General features: G+C 51.7%; 1 long non-coding RNA gene across 2 annotated transcripts in view; it reads left to right on the top strand.

Moving 5' to 3' along the window:
• The first annotated feature begins 342 nt into the window (after positions 1-342).
• Positions 343-20091, top strand: part of LOC139228502 (uncharacterized) — a 42446-nt gene continuing 22697 nt past the window's right edge. Inside the window, exons 1-2 of one of the 2 annotated variants that reach the window (XR_011587575.1) lie at positions 343-376; positions 18612-18706. This is a non-coding gene — a long non-coding RNA (uncharacterized lncRNA). Of the gene's footprint in view, positions 377-12640; positions 12693-18611; positions 18707-20091 lie in introns of those variants that run through there. The other variant, XR_011587574.1, reaches the window with a different exon arrangement.

Below are 20091 nucleotides of genomic sequence, written 5' to 3'. Positions count from 1 at the left end.
CAGTGTAGAGGGAGCTTTACTCTGTATCTAACCCCGTGCTGTACCTGCCCTGGGAGTGTTTGATGGGACAGTGTAGAGGGAGCTTTACTCTGTATCTAACCCATGCTATACCTGCCCTGGGAGTGTTTGATGAGACAGTGTAGAGGGAGCTTTATTGAACTGAAGTGGAAAGTGTCACATTCCCAAGCCCGAACATCCGTGACCTTGAGGAACTGAAACATGAATTTCTTTGTTGCATTTGCTCCGGAACCTTCCCTGAAACATCCTCAGGGAGCCTGTCAGCGTGATGCTGAATGAGGTCGGCTTCAGGCTCCAGAACTGAGAAGAGGAAGAATCAGCTCGGGTTCCTGTTCCTAATCACAGAATAGAAAATACTGTGAGTGTGCACTTGTGTGTATCCGTGTGTGTGTGTGTGTCTGCGTGTGAGTGTGTGTCTGTGTGTGAGTGTGTGTCTGTGTCTGTCTGTGTGGCTGTGTGTGTGTGACTGTGTGTCTCTGTCTGTGTATCTCTGTCTGTGTGTGTGACTGTGTGTCTCTGTCTGTGTGTGTGTGTGTGTCTGTGTATCTCTGTCTGTGTGTGTGTGTGTGTGACTGTGTGTCTGTCTGTGTATCTCTGTGTGTGTGACTGTGTGTGTTTGTGAGACTGTGTGTCTGTCTGTTTGACTATATGTGTCTGTGTCTGTGTGTGTGTGTGTGTTTGTGTATGACTGTGTGTCTGTCTGTGTGTCTCTGTCTGTGTGTGTGACTGTGTGTGTTTGTGAGACTGTGTGTCTGTCTGTTTGACTATGTGTGTCTGTGTGTGTGTTTGTGTATGACTGTGTCTCTGTCTGTGTGTGTGTCTGTGTGTCTCTTTCTGTGTGTGTGTCTGTGTCTGTGTGTGTGTGTGTGTTTGTGTATGACTGTGTGTCTGTCTGTGTGTCTCTGTCTGTGTGTGTGTGTGTCTGTGTCTGTATGTGTACAGGGTTTCAGGACTGGCTTTCTCTCAGTGTGATGACACCACGGTTTAAACTCGCTGTTTAGTTTCACAGTGCAGTGAGGTCCTGTTGGGTAACTGGAGCCTGTGGCACGTGTGTGTCAGGAGATTGACTGCAGGGGATCCCTGCACTACCTTCCTTGCACTGCTCTTCCTGTTGGTCTTCCATTCCCTATCTGGCTGTGTTCCCTTTACCTGCGGTAAGACCAACTCACTAAACGTGCTACTCACGTCATTATCAGCATCGTGGATGCTCCAGAGTTCATCCACCCGCAGCTGCAGTGCCACAAAGCGGTCCGTCTGGAGCTGCAGGCGGATGCACTTCCCGCACACGTAGTCGTCAGGGACACAGGAAGCATCCCTGACTTCCCACATAGTATAAGAGGAGCATAACACGTGTCCGAGCTGTCCTGCCATGTCTTAACCCTTAGATAAACTTAAATTGGCAACAACAATGCTAAAAGGTTACTTACTGATATAGAAAAGAAAAAGAAAAACTACTCACCAATCACCAGCCAATCACTTACCCCCTTGGCTGTGACGTCACCTTTCGATTTCTTTCTACTTCTTTTTTGCCTTCTTTCCCTGCTGCAGCTGCACCGGTAGGCCTCTCCGATCTGTCGCCCCCTCGAACTCCCCGGATTCCTGGTCTCGCTGGCCTTTATAGGCCTCTCCGATCTGTCGCCCCCTCGAACTCCCCAGACTCCTGGTCTCGCTGGCCTTTATAGGCCTCTCCGATCTGTCGCCCCCTCGAACTCCCCGGACTCCTGGTCTCGCTGGCCTTTATAGGCCTCTCCGATCTGTCGCCCCCTCGAACTCCCCGGACTCCTGGTCTCGCTGGCCTTTATAGGCCTCTCCGATCTGTCGCCCCCTCGAACTCCCCGGACTCCTGGTCTCGCTGGCCTTTATAGGCCTCTCCGATCTGTCGCCCCCTCGAACTCCCCAGATTCCTGGTCTCGCTGGCCTTTATAGGCCTCTCCGATCTGTCACCCCCTCGAACTCCCCAGACTCCTGGTCTCGCTGGCCTTTATAGGCCTCTCCGATCTGTCGCCCCCTCGAACTCCCCGGACTCCTGGTCTCACTGGCCTTTATAGGCCTCTCCGATCTGTCGCCCCCTCGAACTCCCCGGACTCCTGGTCTCGCTGGCCTTTATAGGCCTCTCCGATCTGTCGCCCCCTTGAACTCCCCGGATTCCTGGTCTCGCTGGCCTTTATAGGCCTCTCCGATCTGTCGCCCCCTCGAACTCCCCAGACTCCTGGTCTCGCTGGCCTTTATAGGCCTCTCCGATCTGTCGCCCCCTTTAACTCCCCGGACTCCTGGTCTCGCTGGCCTTTATAGGCCTCTCCGATCTGTCGCCCCCTCGAACTCCCCGGACTCCTGGTCTCGCTGGCCTTTATAGGCCACTCCGAACTGCCGCCCGAACTCCCACCTCTCCGACCTAGATTAGTTGAGGGAGATGACTCATCAGGGGAGGGCAGCAGCAGCCAAGTTCATGGCACCGTGGCTGGCTCTGCTGCACAGGAGGGCAGGAAAAAGAGTGGGAGAGCGATAGTGATAGGAGATTCAATTGTAAGGGGAATAGATAGGAGTTTCTGCAGCCGCAACCGAGACTCCAGGATGGTATGTTGTTTCCCTGCTGCAAGGGTCAAGGATGTCTCGGAGCGGGTGCAGACATTCTGAAAAGGGAGGGTGAACAGCCAGTTGTCGTGGTGCATATAGGTACCAACGATATAGGTAAAAAAATGGGATGAGGTCCGACAAGACGAATTTAGGGGAGCTAGGAGCCAAATTAAAAAGTGGGACCTCAAAAGTAGTAATCTCAGGATTGCTACCAGTGCCACGTGCTAGTCAGAGTAGGAATCGCAGGATAGCTCAGATGAATACATGGCTTGAGGAGTGGTGCACAAGGGAGGGATTCAAATTCCTGGGACATTGGAACCAGTTCTGGGGGAGGTGGGACCAGTACAAACCGGACGGTCTGCACCTGGGCAGGACCGGAACCAATGTCCGAGGGGGAGTGTTTGCTAGTGTTGTTGGGGAGGAGTTAAACTAATATGGCAGGGGGATGGGAACCTATGCAGGGAGACAGAGGGAATTAGAATGGTGACAGAAGCAAAAGATAGAATGAAGAAAAGTAAAAGTGGAGGGCAGAGAAACCTAAGGCAAAAAGCAAAAAGGGCCACATTACACCAAAATTCTAAAGGGGCAAAGGGTGTTAATAAGACAAGCCTGAAGGCTCTGTGCCTCAATGTGAGGAGTATTCGGAATAAGGTGGACGAATTAACTGCGCAGATAGCAGTTAACGGGTATGATGTAATTGGAATCACGGAGACATGGCTCCAGGGTGACCAAGGCTGGGAACTCAACATCCAGGGGTATTCAACATTTAGGAAGGATAGACAGAAAGGAAAAGGAGGCGGGGTAGCATTGCTGGTTAAAGAGGAAATTAATGCAATAGTAAGAAAGGACATTAGCTTGGATGATTTGGAATCAGTATGGGTGGAGCTACGGAATACCAAGGGGCAGAAAACGCTAGTGGGAGTTGTGTACAGACCACCAAAAAGTAGTAGTGAGGTTGGGGACAGCATCAAACAAGAAATTAGGGATGCATGCAATAAAGGTACAGCAGTCATCATGGGTGACTTTAATCTACATATTGATTGGGCTAACCTAACTGGTAGCAATGCGGTGGAGGAGGATTTCCTGGAGTGTATTAGGGATGGTTTTCTAGACCAATATGTCAAGGAACCAATTAGGGAGCTGGCCATCCTAGACTGGGTGATGTGTAATGAGAAAGGACTAATTAGCAATCTTGTTGTGCGAGGCCCTTTGGGGAAGAGTGACCATAACATGGTAAAATTCTTTATTAAGATGGAGAGTGACACAGTTAATTCAGAAACTAGGGTCCTGAACTTAAGGAAAGGTAACTTCAATAGTTTGAGGCGTGAATTGGCTAGAATATACTGGCAAATGATAATTAAAGGGCTGATGGTGGATTAAATGGCAAACATTTAAAGATTACATGGATGAACTTCAACAATTGTACATCCCTGTCTGGAGTAAAAATAAAATGGGGAAGGTGGCTCAACCGTGGTTGACAAGGGAAATTAAGGATAGTGTTAAATCCAAGGAAGAGGCATATAAATTGGCCAGAAAAAGCAACAAACCTGAGGACTGGGAGAAATTTAGAATTTAGCAGAGGAGGAAAAAGGGTTAAATTAAGAGGGGAAAAATAGAGTACAAGAAGAAGCTTGCAGGGAACATAAAAACTGACTGCAAAATGCTTCTATAGATATGTGAAGAGAAAAAGATTAGTGAAGACAAATGTAGGTCCCTTGCAGTTGGATTGAGGTGAATTTATAATGGGGAACAAAGAAATGGCAGACCAATTGAACAAACACTTTGGTTCTGTCTTCACGAAGGAAGACACAAATAACCTTCCGGAAATACTAGGGGACCGAGGGTCTAGTGTGAAGGAGGAAGTGAAGGACATCCTTATTAGGCGGGAAATTAGGGAAATTGATGTGATTGAAGGCCATAAATCCCCGGGGCCTGATAGTCTGCATCCCAGAGTACTTAAGGAAGTGGCCCTAGAAATAGTGGATGCGTTGGTGATCATTTTCCAACAGTCTATTGACTCTGGATCAGTTCCTATGAACTGGAGGGTAGTTAATGTAACACCACTTTTTAAAAAGGGAGGGAGAGAGAAAGCAGGTAATTATAGACCGGTTAGCCTGACATCAGTAGTGGGGAAAATGTTGGAATCAATTATGAAGGATGAAATAGCAGCGCATTTGGAAAGCAGTGACAGGATCGGTCCAAGTCAGCATGGATTTATGAAAGGGAAATCATGCTTGACAAATCTTCTGGAATTTTTTGAAGATGTAACTAGAAGAGTGGACAAGGGAGAACCAGTGGATGTGGTGTATTTGGACTTTCAGAAGGCTTTTGACAAGGTCCCGCACAAGAGATTGTTGTGCAAAATCAAAGCACATGGTATTGGGGGTAATGTACTGACGTGGATAGAGAACTGGTTGGCAGACAGGAAGCAGAGAGTTGGGATAAACGGGACCTTTTCAGAATGGCAGGCAGTGACTAGTGGAGTGCCGCAGGGCTCAGTGCTGGGACCCCAGCTCTTTAGAATATACATCAATGATTTGGATGAAGGAATTGAGTGTAATATCTCCAAGTTTGCAGATGACACTAAACTGGGTGGCGGTGTGAGCTGTGAGGTGGACGCTAAGAGGCTGCAGGGTGACTTGGACAGGTTAGGTGAGTGGGCAAATGCATGGCAGATGCAGTATAATGTGGATAAATGTGAGGTTATCCACTTTGGGGGCAAAAACATGAAGACAGAATATTACCTGAATGGCGGCAGATTAGGAAAAGAGGAGGTGCAACGAGACCTGGGTGTTATGGTTCATCAGTCATTGAAAGTTGGCATATGGGTACAGCAGGCGGTGAAGAAGGCAAATGGTATGTTGGCCTTCATAGCTAGGGGATTTGAGTATAGGAGCAGGGAGGTCTTACCGCAGTTGTACAGGGCCTTGGTGAGACCTCATCTGGAATATTGTGTTCAGTTTTAGTCTCCTAATCTGAGGAAGGACGTTCTTGCTATTGAGGGAGTGCAGCGAAGGTTCACCAGACTGATTCGCGGATGGCAGGACTGACATATGAGGAGAGGCTGGATCAACTGGGCCTTTATACATTGGAGTTTAGAAGGATATATAGAAACATATAAGATTCTGACGGGACGGGACAGGTTCGATGTGGGTAGAATGTTCCCGATGTTGGGGAAGTCCAGAACCAGGGGACACAGTCTTAGGATAAGGGGTAAGCCATTTAGGACTGAGATGAGGAGAAACTTCTTCACTCAGAGAGTTGTTCACCTGTGGAATTCCCTGCCACAGAGAGTTGTTGATGCCAGTTCATTGGATATATTCAAGAGGGAGTGAGATATGGCCCTTACGGCTGAAGGGATCAAGAGGTATGGAGAGAAAGCAGGAAAGGGGTACTGAGGGAATGCTCAGCCATGATCTTATTGAATGATGGTGCAGGCTCGAAGGGCCGAATGGCCTACTCCTGCACCTATTTTCTAAGTTTCTATGTTTCTACCTCCTCTGGAGAGACATACTCCGATACAATATCAATGTCGGGAACATTGCTTTCGACTCGAACCGTTGACCTTCTGACGCGGGGGCGAGATTGCTAATCACTGAGCCAGGACTGATGGTTAGCAATAAAGGGGTGATATCGGAGATAAATTGGATAATTTGGAGCTCAGTTTAATAAGAAAATAGCAGAAGACCAACCTCCATGATGGAATGAGGATGTTTACAACCAAAAAAATGTTACTGTTGTTGCAAAAAAACATAACCACCAGACCAGGCTGTCACTTCCACGTCAGAAGACCGTGAGTTCGAGTCGTAAGCAATGTTCCCTGTCATTTTTTTCGATTAGAAAGCTGGCAAGCCAACTACGCGGGAGCCCTGGAGCGCTGTGCAGCTGTGAGACTTACAGGGAACATTGAGACTTGAGCCCACAATTCAGTTCGGTACTGAGGGAGCGCCGCACTGTCGGAGGGGCAGTACTGAGGGAGCGCCGCACTGTCGGAGGGGCAGTACTGAGGGAGCGCCGCACTGTCGGAGGGGCAGTACTGAGGGAGCGCCGCACTGTCGGAGGGGCGGTACTGAGGGAGCGCCGCACTGTCGGAGGGGCGGTACTGAGGGAGCGCCGCACTGTCGGAGGGGCGATACTGAGGGAGCGCCGCACTGTCGGAGGGGCGGTACTGAGGGAGCGCCGCACTGTCGGAGGGGCGGTACTGAGGGAGCGCCGCACTGTCGGAGGGGCGGTACTGAGGGAGTGCCGCACTGTCGGAGGGGCAGTACTGAGGGAGCGGCGCACTTTTGGCGGGGCAGTAGTGAGGGAGCGCCGCAGTGTCGGAGGGGCAGTACTGAGGGAGTGCCGCTCTGTCGGAGGGGCAGTATTGAGGGAGTGCCGCACTGTCAGAGGGGCAGTACTGAGGGAGTGCCGCACTGTCAGAGGGGCAGTACTGTGGGAACGCCGTACTAGAAGCCTCAGAGAGTGTGGTATCTCCCTTTGTTGTTGGACCTTCCTTTATATTCTCAAAATGACCCCTCGATGTCCTGCTGTACAACCAAACTCCTTTCCTCACGGGACATCGAATTACATGGAATGTGCAGCAGAGAAACAGGCCATTCGGCCCGACTTGGTCCGTGCCAGTGTTTATGCTCCCATTCCTCTTCATCTCATCCCATCAGCATAGAGACATAGAGGCCCCTCGAGCCTATCCCGCCATTCACTGAGACCACGGCCAACCTCAATCCTAACTCCATCTACCCGCCTCGGTTTCGTAACCCTTAATCCCCTTACCCAACAAAGTCTAACAATCTCAGTTTTGAAATTTCCAATTGACCCCCGGCCTCAACAGCTTTTTGGGGGAGAGACTTCCCGATTCCCACTGCCCTTTGTGTGAAGAAGTGCTCCCTGACATAGAAACATAGAAACATAGAAAATAGGTGCAGGAGCAGGCCATTCATCCCTTCTAGCCTGCACCGCCATTCAATGAGTTCATGGCTGAACATGAAACTTCAGTACCCCCTTCCTGCTTTCTCGCCATACCCCTTGATCCCCCTAGTAGTAAGGACTTCATCTAACTCCCTTTTGAATATATTTAGTGAATTGGCCTCAACTACTTTCTGTGGTAGAGAATTCCACAGGTTCACCACTCTCTGGGTGAAGAAGTTTCTCCTCATCTCGGTCCTAAATGGCTTACCCCTTATCCTCAGACTGTGACTCCTGGTTCTGGACTTCCCCAACATTGGGAACATTCTTCCTGCATCTAACCTGTCTAAACCCGTCAGAATTTTAAACGTTTCCATGAGGTCCCCTCTCATTCTTCTGAACTCCAGTGAATACAAGCCCAGTTGATCCAGTCTTTCTTGATAGGTCAGTCCTGCCATCCCGGGAATCAGCCTGGTGAATCTTCGCTGCACTCCCTCAATAGCAAGAATGTCCTTCCTCAAGTTAGGAGACCAAAACTGTACACAATACTCCAGGTGTGGCCTCACCAAGGCCCTGTACAACTGTAGCAACACCTCCCTGCCCCTGTATTCAAATCCCCTCGCTATGAAGGCCAACATGCCATTTGCTTTCCTAACCGCCTGCTGTACCTGCATGCCAACCTTCAATGACTGATGTACCATGACACCCAGGTCTCGTTGCACCTTCCCTTTTCCTAATCTGTCACCATTCAGATAATAGTCTGTCTCTCTGTTTTTACCACCAAAGTGGATAACCTCACATTTATCCACATTATACTTCATCTGCCATGCATTTGCCCACTCACCTAACCTATCCAAGTCACTCCAAGTTAACTGAGGGAAATCCTTATTAGTCGGGAAATTGTGTTGGGGAAATTGATGGGATTGAAGGCCGATAAATCCCCAGGGCCTGATGGACTGCATCCCAGAGTACTTAAGGAGGTGGCCTTGGAAATAGTGGATGCATTGACAGTCATTTTCCAACATTCCATTGACTCTGGATCAGTTCCTATGGAGTGGAGGGTAGCCAATGTAACCCCACTTTTTAAAAAAGGAGGGAGAGAGAAAACAGGGAATTACAGACCGGTCAGCCTGACATCAGTAGTGGGTAAAATGATGGAATCAATTATTAAGGATGTCATTGCAGTGCATTTGGAAAGAGGTGACATGATAGGTCCAAGTCAGCATGGATTTGTGAAAGGGAAATCATGCTTGACAAATCTTCTGGAATTTTTTGAGGATGTTTCCAGTAGAGTGGACAAGGGAGAACCAGTTGATGTGGTATATTTGGACTTTCAGAAGGCTTTCGACAAGGTCCCACACAAGAGATTAATGTGCAAAGTTAAAGCACATGGGATTGGGGGTAGTGTGCTGACATGGATTGAGAACTGGTTGTCAGACAGGAAGCAAAGAGTAGGAGTAAATGGGGACTTTTCAGAATGGCAGGCAGTGACTAGTAGGGTACCGCAAGGTTCTGTGCTGGGGCCCCAGCTGTTTACACTACATTAATGATTTAGACGAGGGGATTAAATGTAGTATCTCCAAATTTGCGGATGACACCAAGTTGGGTGGCAGTGTGAGCTGCAAGGAGGATTCTATGAGGCTGCAGAGCGACTTGGATAGGTTAGGTGAGTGGGCAAATGCATGGCAGATGAAGTATAATGTGGATAAATGTGAGGTTATCCACTTTGGTGGTAAAAACAGAGAGACAGACTATTATCTGAATGGTGACAGATTAGGAAAAGGGCAGGTGCAACGAGACCTGGGTGTCATGGTACATCAGTCATTGAAGGTTGGCATGCAGGTACAGCAGGCGGTTAAGAAAGCAAATGGCATGTTGGCCTTCATAGTGAGGGGATTTGAGTACAAGGGCAGGGAGGTGTTGCTACAATTGTACAGGGCCTTGGTGAGGCCACACCTGGAGTATTGTGTACAGTTTTGGTCTCCTAACCTGAGGAAGGACATTCTTGCTATTGAGGGAGTGCAGCGAAGGTTCACCAGACTGATTCCCGGGATGGCGGGACTGACCTATCAAGAAAGACTGGATCAACTGGGCTTGTATTCACTGGAGTTCAGAAGAATGAGAGGCGACCTCATAGAAACGTTTAAAATTCTGACGGGGTTAGACAGGTTAGATGCAGGAAGAATGTTCCCAATGTTGGGGAAGTCCAGAACCAGGGGACACAGTCTAAGGATAAGGGGGAAGCCATTTAGGACCGAGATGAGGAGGAATTTCTTCACCCAGAGAGTGGTGAACCTGTGGAATTCTCTACCACAGAAAGTTGTTGAGGCCAATTCACTAAATATATTCAAAAAGGAGTTAGATGAAGTCCTTACTACTAGGGGAATCAAGGGGTATGGTGAGAAAGCAGGAATGGGGTACTGAAGTTGCATGTTCAGCCATGAACTCATTGAATGGCGGTGCAGGCTAGAAGGGCCGAATGGCCTACTCCTGCACCTATTTTCTATGTTTCTATGTTACTCTGCAGCCTAATAGCATCCTCCTCGCACCCAACTTAGTGTCATCCGCAAATTTGGAGATACTGCATTTAATCCCCTTGTCTAAATCACCCTGAACGGCCTGGCTCTAATTTTAAGGTCCTGCCCCTTGTTCTGGACTCCCCCCACCCGAGGGAATAGTTTCTCTCGATCTACCCCATCAACTCCTTTAATCATCTTAAACCCCTCGATCAGATCTCCCCTTAATCTTCTACACTCTATATCCTTCTATATCCTATTCCTTTCTCCCTCCCTTGTGAGAGTCGACATGTGTTTGGAAAGGCTGGGTCATGTCTAACAAACCTAATTGAATGTTTTGAGGCAGTAACTCAAGTAGTCGACAGGGGAATGTCTATGGATGTAGTTTATATGGATTTCCAGAAGGCTGTTAGCTAAAGTTATGGAATTGACGGCAAATTATTGAGCTGGTTAACAGATTGTTTGTGTGGTAGAAGGTCGAGAGTAGGGAGACGTACTCGAATTCGAAGGAAGTGACTAATGGTGTCCCAAAAGGATCTGTGCTGGGTCCTCAACAATTCACTATATTTATTAATGACTTGGATATCACAATAGAGAGTCAAATAGCCAAGTTTGTTGATGACACAAAGATTGGTGGCACAGTAAGTAATGTAAACGGGAGCTAAAATTACAAAGGGACATCGACAAATGATGTGAGTGGGTCAATCTGTGGCGGATGGATTTCAACACTGGTAAATCTGAGATCATCTATTTTGGGCCAAAGAACGGATCGATCCGAGTATTGTTTACATGGTGAAAAGCTGGGAACTGTGGCGGTCCAGAGAGATTATGGGGGCAAAATTGCCCTGCGCCCCGATTGGAGTCGGTAACCTGCTCGGGGCGGGACTTCCTGTGCCCGGGAGTGGGGGTCCCGCCCCGGCCGCGGAATTGGTCTTACCGCCCACTCGAAGGAAGTGGAACGCAAGCTCCCACGCTCCACTTCCTGTTGGAGCAGGACCAGCGGCACTAACGGAGCACAATTGGGTGCGCTACGCGTGCGCTTCGCGTATCGCTGACGCGGTTCGATGCCCCTCCCCCTTCACTTAAAGGGGCGGGCCGCTGTACACTCTGCAATGCTTCTGATGGCCCCCACTGGACCCCCAGAGCAGCGTGGGACCCAAACTGGAGTGGGGAGGGGGCTGCACAATGGCAGTGGAGGGGGAGGGGAGCCAATAGAACCGACCCGAGAGTTGGCATAAAGAGCAAGATGGCGGCGCGCGGCGCTGGTGACCTCTGCTTTAACCTCCGCCCCGCGAGCGGGTGTTGGCCATCTTCACGACCCTGAGGGGCGGAAAGGGTTTGGGGCGCACAGCGATGACATCACTCCGGTTGCGCGTTGGCCCGGGGCTGCCGTGACGGCACCTCCGTAAACCCCCCGGCCGATTTACCGGGAGCCGGTAGCGCAACATCCCTCAGCCTCCCCCTCACCCCCGCCCCTCCCCTCCACCCCCTCCCCCACCAATCACCCGTGCCCCTCCCTTCCCCTCCCCCCTCCCTTACCCTCCCCTCTCCCCTCCCCTCCTCCCCCCGTCCCGGGCAAAAAGTACTTTGCGCCCAGTAACACCCCCGGCGACACTAACGGGTGTCGTACAAAGGGGTTAATTTAATTTCTGCCCCTTTAGGGCTCCATGTAGACAGATAACTGAAATATCGCGGTCAGGTACAAAAAATAATCAGAAATGCTGATGGAATGTTAGCCTTTATAACCAACGGGCTGGAATATAAAGGGAGGAAGCTTTGCTACAGCGATATAAAGCCCTGGTTAGACCACACCGGGAGCACTGTGTACGGTTCCGGGCACCACACTTTAGAAAGGATATATTGGTCTTGGAGGGAGCACAGCCCAGATTGACCAGAATGTTACCTGGGCTCCAAGGGTTAGGTTGTGAGGAGAGCTTACAGAAACTCAGCTTACGTTCCCTGGAATATAGACAGTTAATGGGTGATGTGATTGAGGTTTTTTCGGATTTTGAAAGGAATTGCGATGGTCGAATTTTTTCCCGCTGGTGGGGGAGTCTCAGACAAGGGGACAGAACCTTCAAATCAGAGCCAGGCCGTTCAGGAGAGAAGTTCTGAAACACTTGTTCACACAGAGGGTGGTAGCAGTGTGGAACTCTCCACCACAAAAAGCGATAGACGCGAGCTCAATGAATCATTTTCAATCTGAGATCGGTCGATTTTTGCGAGCCGAGGGTATAGAAGGATATGGAGCCGAGGCGAGTGGATGCAGTTAAATCGCAGATCAGCCGCGATCTCATTGGATGGCGGAACAGGCTCGATGGGCTGAATGGCTTCCCCCTATGTTCCTCATGTGTTTATCCAGCTTCCCCTTAAATGGATACAAAAGGTTCCGATGACCTCGGATGTTGGCAGCCTGCTGCCTGTGCTAATCAAGCTCGTAAACAAGCGTAATAATCCTGTCCCGCTGAGGAAATGTTTTCACGGACTCGAACCCCTGCCCAATCCGTGGGGAATTACCCTCCTTCCCGAGCACGCTCAGTAACCGCTGCGCTCGGCAAACCTCCGGCTCACATCTGCTTTGCGCAAGTTTTAAAATACGTTATATGCTCTTTGTTTCTTCGGTTGCGGCTAATTCCGATTCAAAACCTTTCGGGCTGAAAGTTCCTGAGTGACCGGGTGGTGAGTTTCTTAAAAACGTGTATAATATTTAATGTTTAAAAAAAATTAAGCTGAGCTGTGTTACTGTAACACCGTACCCTACCTCTGCAGGAATGTCTCACTGTTCTCCACACGGCAAGTTACTTCGACATTCAATGCCCTTTTGCGAACAGCAAGCTCCCACTAATCAGCGGTGACATGAATGATGAGGTCAGCCCGTTCACCCATCACCCTCGTGCTCGTCCCGATTTTAACATTCTCATCCTTGTTTTTCAAATCTCTCCATGGCCCCACCCTATCTCTGTAACCTCCTCTGGCCCCCCACCCCACAAACCCCAGATATCTGCGCTCCTCTAATTCTGCCCTCTTGAGCATCCCTGATTATAATCGCTCCACCATCGGTGGCCGTGCCTTCAGCTGCCTGGGCCCCAAGCTCTGGAACTCCCTCCCTAAACCTCTCCGCCTCTCTACCTCTCTCTCCTCCTTCAAGGTAATATATTAGCATGGATAGAGGATTGACTAACTAACAGAAAACAGAGAGTCGGGATAAATGGTTCATTCTCTGGTTGTCAACCAGTAACTAGTGGGGTGTCGCAGGGATCAGTGCTGGGACCCCAACTATTTACAATCTATATTAACGCCTTGGAAGAAGGGACTGAGTGTAACGTAGCCAAGTTTGCTGATGATACAAAGATGGGAGGAAAAGCAATGTGTGAGGAGGACACAAAAAACCTGCAAAAGGACACAGACGGGCTAAGTGAGTGGGCAAAAATTTGGCAGATGGAGTATAATGTTGGTAAGTGTGAGGTCATGCACTTTGGCAGAAAAAAATCAAAGAGCAAGTTATTATTTAAATGGAGAAAGATTGCAAAGTGCTGCAGTACAGCGGGACCTGGGGGTACTTGTGCATGAAACACAAAAGGATAGTATGCAGGTACAGCAAGTGATCAGGAAGGCCAATGGTATCTTGGCCTTTATTGCAAAGGGGATGGAGTATAAAAGCAGGGAAGTCTTACTACAGTTATACAGGGTATTGGTGAGGCCACACCTGGAATACTGCGTGCAGTTTTGGTTTCCATATTTACAAAAGGATATACTTGCTTTAGAGGCAGTTCAGAGAAGGTTCACTAGATTGATTCCGGAGATGAGGGGGTTGACTTATGAGGAAAGGTTGAGTAAGTTGGGCCTCTACTCATTGGAATTCAGAAGAATGAGAGGTGATCTTATCGAAACGTATAAGATTATGAGGGGGCTTGACAAGGTGGATGGAGAGATGATGTTTCCACTGATGGGGGAGACTAGAACTAGAGGGCACGATCTTAGAATAAGGAGCCGCCCATTTAAAACTGAGATGAAGAGGAATTTCTTCTCTGTGGGTTGTGGATCTGTGGAATTCACTGCCTCAGAGAGCTGTGGAAGCTGGGGCATTGAATAAATTTAAGACAGAAATAGACAGTTTCTTAAACTATCAGGGGATAAGGGGTTATGGGGAGCGGGCAGGGAAGTGGAGCTGAGTCCATGATCAGATCAGCCATGATCTTATTAAATGATGGAGCAGACTCGATGGACCACATGGCCTACTCCTGCTCCTATATCTTATGTTCTTATTTTCTTATGTGCTTATAAGACGCTCCTTAAAACATGCCTCTTCGACTAAGCTTTTGGTCACCTGAGCTAATTTCTACATATGCGACTCGGTGTCAAATTTTTATCTCATAACACTCCTGTGAAGCACCTTGGGACGTTCCACCACATTAAGGGCGCTATATAAATACAAGTTGTTGTTGTAACTTCCTCTAGTCCCGCAACCATCCGACATCTCTGCGCTCCTCCAATTCTGCACTTCTGAGCATCCCCTGGTTATAATCGCTCCACCATCGGTGGCCGTGCCTTCAGCTGCCTGGGCCCCAAGCTCTGGAACTCCCTCCCTAAACCTCTCCACCTCTGATCGCGCCTGGAGCCGTGCGTGCTGCGGTCAGGTGACAAGCCGTCCTTAAAGGGACCGCCGGAGGCTGCCAGGCAAGAGGTCAGTGTTCACCTGAAAGTGGAGCCCATCCTGGCTCCACAGATTTCATATTTCTAACTCCAGAGACTTGAGCCCATAATCCCAGTGCAGTACTGAGGGAGCGCCGGACTGTCGGAGAGGCAGTACTGAGGGAGCGCCGCACTGTCGGAGGGGCAGTACTGAGGGAGCGCCGCACTGTCGGAGGGGCAGTACTGAGGGAGCGCCGCACTGTCGGAGGGGCAGTACTGAGGGAGCGCCGCACTGTCGGAGGGGCAGTACTGAGGGAGCGCCGCACTGTCGGAGGGGCAGTACTGAGGGAGCGCCGCACTGTCGGAGGGGCAGTACTGAGGGAGCGCCGCACTGTCGGAGGGGCAGTACTGAGGAAGCGCCGCACTGTCGGAGGGGCAGTACTGAGGGAGCGCCGCACTGTCGGAGGGGCAGTACTGAGGGAGCGCCGCACTGGCGAAGAGGCCGTCTATCAGATGGCCCTGACTGCTCTCTCGAATGGATGTTAAAGATCCTGTAGCACTATTTCACAGAGGAGCAGTGGAGTTCTCGTGGCCAATATTGATCCCTTAACCAACTTCACGAAAACAAATTATTTGGTCATTATCAGATTGCTGCTTGTGGGAGCTTGCGGTTAGAAAATTAGCTGCTGCGTTTCCCACATTACAACAGTGACTAATGTTCAAAAAAATAGTACTTAATTTGCCAGACAGCGCTTTGGGACATCCTTGAGGTGGTCAAAGGCGCTATATAAATGCAAGTCAGTCTTGTTTTTCTTCTGTTTCTTGCCTCCACATTAAAAGTTGCACTCGACCAATTCCCCTCATACACCCCCTCCCCCACAAACCTCATTGCCTCCTCCCCCACACACCTCATCGCCCCCTCCCACACACACCTCATCGCCCCCTCCCACACACACCTCATCGCCCCCTCCCCCACACACCTCATCGCCCCCTCCCCCACACACCTCATCGCCCCCTCCCCCACGCATCTCGTCGCCCCCTCCCCCGCGCACACATTGTTGCCCTTCCCCCACACACCTCATCGCCCCTCCCCCCCCCCACACCTTGTCCCCCCTCCCCCGGACACACCCTTTCGCCCCCTCTCCCCACACACGTTGTTGCCCCCTCCCCCGGACACACCCTTTCGCCCCCTCCCCCCACACACGTTGTTGCCCGCTACCCCACACACCCAGTCGCCACCACCCCAAACTCGCCCCCTCCCCCACATACTCCCTCCCCCCACACACGCGCCCCCACACGCCCTTCCCACAAAACGCCCCCTCCTTCCCCACACACTCTCCCCCTACACGCCCCCTCCCCTACACACCCACTGCCCTCACACGCCCCACCCCCACCCCCACATGCCCCCTCCCCCACAGACCTCCCCCCACACAACCCTCCCCCCCACACACCCCCTACATCCACTCGCCCTTCCCCCTCACCTCCCCCCCACATGCCCCCTCCTCCCACACACCCCTTCCCCCCAACACCCTCCTCCCCCGCCACCGCCCCCACACACCCTCCCCCCACATAGCTCCTCCCCCCACACGCTTCCTCCCCCTTTCCCTTCCCCACAACTCCCCTCTACCCTCCACATACCCCTCCCCCCACACCCCGTCGCCCCTCCCCCCACATACCCCCTCCCCCCACACAACCCCCTCCCACACAACCCCTCCCCCACACCCCACACTCCCCCTCCTCCACACCCTGCCGCCCCCTCCTCCCACACCCCCCCTCCCCCCACACCCCCCCCACAGCCCCTCTCCCCACTTGCTCTCTCCCCCACTCCGTCCCCCCACACGCCCCTCCCCACACACACCTCATCGCCCCTCACCTCACACACCCCGTCATCCCCTCCTCCCACACACCTCCTCCCTCGACAACCTCCCCTCCCCCATGCCTCCTCCCCCCACACCCCATCGCCCCCTCCCCATACGCACCCCCTCCCCCAACACAACCCCTCCCCCCACACCCCCTGCCCCCCAATGCCCCATCCCCCCACACCCCGTCGCCCACACCCCCTCCTCCCCCCACACACCTCCTCCCCCCACAACCCCTTCCCCCCCACACCCCCTCCCCCACACCCCCCCTCCCCCCACACACCTCCTCCCTCGACAATCCCCCCTCCCCCATGCCACCTCCCCCCACACCCCGTCGCCCCCTCCCCTTACACACCCCCTCCTCCCCCACATGTCCCCTCCCCCACACTCCCCATCATCCCTACCCCCAAACACCCCCTCCCCCACACACCCTGTCACGCCCTCCCCCACACACCCCCTCCGCCCACACGCTCCCTCCCCCCACACACCTGGTCACTCCCCCCTACATGCCCCCTCTCCCCCATGCCCCCTCCCCCACACCCCCATCTATCCTCCTCACACCCTCTCCCCTCCCCCCCACACCCCGTCACCCCCTCTCCCCACACACTCCTCCCCCCCACACCCCGTCACCCCCCCCCCCCCCCCCCACACCCCCTCCCCCCACACGCCCGGGCGTGCTGCCTCTGTGGCAGTGACGCTGATCTGCAGCTCTCCTGCAATGTCAGGCTGGGCCCGGCCAATCGTCCTCACCTGCCCCTCCCTCCCCTCCTCACCCTCCCTCTGCGGCTTGTAGTTACGTGTAAGACAGGCCATGTGAGAGTCAGAGAGCAGTCAGAGGAACGATAACTACACGCAGTTGCTCCGTTGCCCCCGACCTTGATCCACCAGTGTGGGATTTGTCGCGGTGAAAGGGCCGCACTGTGTAGGGTCAGGACACTCTGCACCGTGCTGGGGTCAGGGCACCGGATGGCCAAAGTAGGAAATCACAGTACAGCACGAAAGGAGGCCATTCAGCCCATCGAGTCTGCGGCGACTCTCTCGAAGAGCGATCCAGTCAGTCCCCCTCCCCCATGCCCACCCTCCGTCCCCCTCCCCTCCCCTCCCCCCACCCTCCGTCCCTCCCCCCACTCTCCACCCTCCCCCCCTCCCCTTCCCCAATCCAGTCAATCCCCTTCCCCCGCTCGCTCCCCATAGCCCAGCATTTTATTTCCTTCAGCTACTTGTCCAATTCCCTTTTGAAGGCCACGATTGAGACTGCCTCCACCACCCTCTCAGGCCGTGCATTCCAGATCCTAACCACTCGCTGCGTAAAAACGTTTTTCCTCATGTCGCCTTTGGTTCTTCTGCCAATCGCCTTAAATCTGTGTCATAAGAACATAAGAATTAGGAGCAGGACTCGGCCATTTGGCCCCTCGAGCCTGCTCTGCCATTTAATAAGATCACGGCTGATCTTCGACCTCAACTCCACTTTCCCACCCGATCCCCATATCCCTCGATTCCCCTAGAGTCCAAGAATCTATCGATCTCAGCCTTGAATATCCTCAACGACTGAGCCTCCACAGCCCTCTGGGGCAGAGAATTCCAAAGATTCACCACCCTCTGAGTGAAGAAATTCCTCCTCATCTCAGTCCTAAATGGCCGACCCCTTACCCTGAGACTGTGACCCCTGGTTCTAGACTCTCCAGCCCGGGGAAAACACCCTCCCTGCATCTACCCTGTCAAGCCCTGTAAGAATGTTGTATGTTTCAATGAGATCGCCTCTCATTCTTCTAAACCCCCAGAGTGTGGCCCATTCTACTCAATCTCTCCTCATAAGACAGCCCTCTCATCCCAGGGATCAATCGAGTGAACATTCGTTGCACCGCCTCCAAGGCAAGTATATCCTACTCCTGCACCTATTTTCTATGTTTCTATGGAAGACCGTAAGTAGAGTGCCAATCTTGACTGGTCAGGCAGCATCGGTGGAGAGAGCTAATGTTTCAGGTCGGTGACCTTTCGTCCGAACTGCAATGTTACTGCGAGGAAACAGATGGATGTATTGAGGCTAAAGGCCAGGCACGATATTCCAAGCAGTTTTCAATAAAAGCATATTTTCTCCTCCTGACAGAAAATCCCTTGTTCGCTCGGAGGAGGAGCTCGGCAGAGCAAGAAGTCTTCACCATGAAGAAAAGCTGGAGCTCACACTCCGTGGGTGGCCAGGAGGTAAGGTGGATCATAAAGCAACGCTGGCAAGTTGTTGGGAGCTTAAGAAAGAAATCCACACACCATGGAGCAAAGTGACCTCCCATTAGTGTCCGCCGTGGCTCAGTGGGCAGCACTCTCGCCTGAGTCAGAAGGTTGTGGGTTCAAGTCCCACTCCAGGGACTTGAGCACAAATATCTAGGCTGACACTCCGTGCAGTACTGAGGGAGTGCTGCACTGTCGGAGGGGCAGTACTGAGGGTGTGCCGCACTGTCGGAGGGGCAGTACTGAGGGAGCGCCCACTGTCGGAGGAGCAGTACTGAGGAAGCTCCGCACTGTCGGAGGGGCAGTACTGAGGGAGCTCTGCACTGTCGGAGGAGCAGTACTGAGGGAGCTCTGCACTGTCGGAGGGGCAGTACTGAGGGAGTGCCGCACTGTCGGAGGTGCCATCTTTCGGATGAGACTAAACCAAGGCCCCGTCTGCCCTCTCAGATGGACATGAAATATCCAATGGCTCTATTTCAAAGAAGAGCAGGGGAGTTCTCCCCGCTGTCCTGGGGCCAATATTTATCCCTCAATCAACATAACAAAAAAAACAATTATTTGGTCATTATCGCATTGCTGTTTTTAGGAGCTTGCTGTGCGCAAGTTGGTTGCCGTGTTTCCTATATTACAACAGTGACTACACTCCTAAAATGTACATTGGCTGTAAAGCGCTTTGCGACGTCCGATGGTCATGAAAGGCGCTATAGAAATCCAAGTCTTTCTTTCTTTTGTTCTTATGATGAAGTCTGACTTGCCTTTCTCTGTGTTGACTCTGTGACCCAGACTGAACTGCACATTCCCTCAGCCAGAGCTGTATGAAGCCTGCACAGCAGTGTATCTGTCTCCTGACACAGTGCAACACAGTGCCGAGAAAATAGGAATGAACGGTAACTTTCTCAAACACAAAATCCTTGGGGCTTTTTAAGTCCGATTGATTAGTGATTGTGAGCGTGGATGAGAAGATCTTTTCCATTCCCTGCCTTATCCTGCCAGCAGCAACAGGAGGAGCAGGAGTCGGCCATTCAGCCCCTCGAGCCTGCTCCACCATTCAATAAGATCATGGCTGATCTGATCATGGACTCAGGTCCACTTCCCCGCCCACTCCCCATAACCCCTTATCCCCTTATCGTTTAAGAAACTGTCTATCTCTGTCTTAAATTTATTCAATGTCCCAGCTTCCACAGCTCTCTGAGGCAGCGAATTCCACAGATTTACAACCCTCTGAGAAGAAATTCCTCCTCATTTCTCTATCTAACCTATCGAATCCTTTAATCATCTTAAACACGCATTGTGGTGTCTAACTGCTTACTCAAGCTCAAGTCCTGGGTAACTAATGCTCTCCATCAATGCATCATTGGTCT

The sequence above is a fragment of the Pristiophorus japonicus genome, chromosome 18, assembly GCF_044704955.1.
Source record: "Pristiophorus japonicus isolate sPriJap1 chromosome 18, sPriJap1.hap1, whole genome shotgun sequence".
Lineage (NCBI taxonomy): Eukaryota > Metazoa > Chordata > Chondrichthyes > Pristiophoridae > Pristiophorus > Pristiophorus japonicus.
Note: the sequence above shows the minus strand (reverse complement) of the source record. Positions and strands in the feature narration are given on the sequence as shown.